The sequence below is a fragment of the Saimiri boliviensis genome, chromosome 2, assembly GCF_048565385.1.
Source record: "Saimiri boliviensis isolate mSaiBol1 chromosome 2, mSaiBol1.pri, whole genome shotgun sequence".
NCBI classification, from domain to species: Eukaryota; Metazoa; Chordata; class Mammalia; order Primates; family Cebidae; genus Saimiri; species Saimiri boliviensis.
In genome coordinates, this window is record NC_133450.1 from 230,092,666 (window position 1) to 230,095,715 (window position 3,050).

Consider the following 3,050-nt stretch of genomic DNA (forward strand, 5'->3'; position numbering starts at 1 on the left):
AAGATCAAAATGTTAAAATCTGAGAAGGCATGGACCTTTTTCCCTGAAAGTGTGAGAAATATCTATGTGAAGGAAAGGAAACTCTCTGGAGATTTAAGGAATACTTCGTAAATTTGGGGACAAGTCTCCCTTTTAATGTAACTTCATCAATAACTTGAAAAGTCCAGAAAACCATGATCTTTAAGTAAACAGTTTTTGGGGAGCAAGTGAAATATTCACCTTTTTCTAAGGTGAGGGCAAAAATATAGTAGGACCATTCCTTCTTTTTTTTTTTTTTTTTAACAAATGTTTAAAAACTTGTTTTGTTTTACAAAAATAGAAGTGCTTTAAAGAAAAACCCAATTACAGAGGTTATTTCTCACATTAGGTCACTGAAAAAGAAATGTATCTTTTTTCATGGAGCAACTTTTTTTTTTAAAAAAAAAGAAAAAACAGTAATAATGCTGCAGAATTTAAGCCAAAGGCACAGAACACCCCCTCCCCCCGCCACAATGGCCACCCCAGGTCCTTTGAGAAAAAGGGCTGGACCTCAAGCTCCCTTGCACCAACACTGCCCATCAACTGACACCTGTCTCCTGCTCAGCGCACCTGCCTAAAGTGATGCTCCACCCTCCCCACTGGTCCACACAGAGGCATTTTCCCCAGGTTCCGCCCTTTGTAGTTCCAATGCAGAAATCCAGCTCGCACTTGCACAGGATAAGGGTAACAGTTCCCCGCTCCTGGAGAAGGTGGCCAAATATATAAGCCCGGGTAGCCCCAGGCCTAACTGCTGTTTCTGCCCAATCTTCAACAACAACAACAACAACAACAGCAGCAGCAAAAGCGAGTGGAATGTCAATCCAAAATCTTTTCATTTCCCATCAATAACTGGACCTAAACCAGCAATTAGGAAGCAGATGGTATCCTTAGCCCCTAATTTCCAAGTCACCACAATCTCCTGGCCCTACCCTCAGCATTCCTTTCCTCTTTATTTCATTTTTTGCGTAAAACAAACTTTTTTTTTTTAAAAAAAGTGAAAATTGGATAACCTCTCCATAGGAGAACAAAATATGTCTTAAAAGCTAACCTCTTTAAAACATCCTAAGAATTCAGTTGCTTTTTGTTCACAGACCCCTTAAGAATTGAGTGTCTGGCCTAAGAACATAAGTCTTAGCAAGCTGCTAGTTTCTATCTGGAAAGAAAGTAAAAGTATTCTTTCCAATAGCATGAGCTTAGCTTCATCTTTTGTAACACAACTGGAAGAAGCCAGGATGCCTTTGGAGACCCACAAAAACCCACAAGAGATTGGCCCATGACCTCCAAAATTCAGAAATAGTAAAACTGTGAGAATTGAGCCAATCTGATGGCCACAAGCTAAACAAAGACACTCAAGCCCTGCTAAATACTTCATCAGGTGATTGTACACCTCACTAATCCAGGCCTAGAAATGTTCCTCAATAATTTGCATAATGTAGGGCCTAGGGACACCAAATCAGACAAAGGAAACCTCAAAACTGTGAAAGTCACACAAGTTTAGTTTTGCATATCTGGCTACGGGACATCTGAAATTGCCCAGCATCATTATGGTATTTCAAATATAAGAATTCTTAAATTCTGCTAAAAAAAATACTCATCAAAATTGGTATTCTTCGCATTTTGCTGCTTAAAAACAAATCATTAAAAATATTAAATAGGACCTGAATGAAAGCAAACAAAATATTAAATAGGATGTGATTTTTACAGCAGGGCAAAGTTGTGTGGAACCTCCACGCTGGCAAGGGTGGAAACGCAGGTATGCGGGAAAACCCCGAGCATCCGCCAGAACCGGCTGCAGCCGCGCTCTGGCCGCGCGGCGGGACAACAGGACGCCAAGCTCCGGGGTCACCAGCCAGGAGGCCCCGCGGCAACGTGGACCCCGCGGCGGCCGGAGTGCGCCTGGGGCTGCAGGGAAGGAAGAGGCGGCGGGAGCGGAGAGGCTCGCGCCTCGGCTAACCCTCCGCGCCTCGTGCAAATCACGCCGCAGAACTGGAACTAGTGCGACTTTGGGGGCGCACGCTTTTGACTTTGGATGCCGACGCGCGTGACAAAGCTCACAACAAAAAGAAAGGCCCCGCATCGCCTGAGACTGCAGGGCACAGAATCCTCGCGAGGCCCCTCAGCGCAGGGCCAGGGGGGCGCGCGCCCGGCCTTGGGGAGCGAGCCGAGGGGCCCCGGCGGCTGCGGGCTGCTCGGTACGGGAAGGTGCGGAGCCAGCCGCGAGCGCAGCCAGCGAAGGCGGCAGCCCCGGCGCAAGCCGCGGGGAGGGTCCGGGGACCGACGCGAGGTCTCGGGGCGCGGGGCACGGGCCCGGGGCAGAGGGAGGAAGGGAGGGACCGCGGTTCGGGCCGCGCGCCGCCCACTCACCTCTTTCCGCGGCTCCGGCCGCTCTCGGCGATGCGGGGCCCCGCTACGAGGCCGCCCGGGCCGCTCTGCGCCGCCGCCTCCGCCGCCGGCCGGCTCCGCCGTGCTACCCGCGCCCAGCGCCGCCGCGTCCCCGGCCTCCGCAGCGGAGAGGCCCCGCCCCCGGGCAACGCCGGCGGCGCGAAGGGAGGAGGCGGCGCCGCGAGCGCGGAGGGGCGATACCGGGGCCGCGCGGACTCCCGGCTCCGCGGTGCGCGCTTTCGGTTAGCGGCCGCCCCTCGGCGAGAGCAGGAACGCCAGCGTGCGCCCCCTTCCCGCCGCCGGGCGCTGCGCCTGCCCGGGCCACCCCGGCGCCCCTTCCGCTCGGGAGCTGGCGCCTGAGCAGCGGAGCGGGGAAGCGGCGGTGGGGAAGGGTACCTGCGGGGGAACGCCCGCCCCACGTTCCGCCCCGAGGGAATGTTCCCGAACAGCCCACACCCTGCGCCACACCCCTGGGCACACTCACGTCACCTTCTTTATAAAGTCGTCTGGGTCAAAACTGCCCAGAGGAGGGGGAAGCCAACAGAAAACAGGTTTTTAGGGGGTCTATACTCACAAAATTGTCTTTTTTCTCCCTCGAGGCATTCCCAGTTGACCATCATCTTGCCTCGGTTGTCACTGCTCAGGCCTTA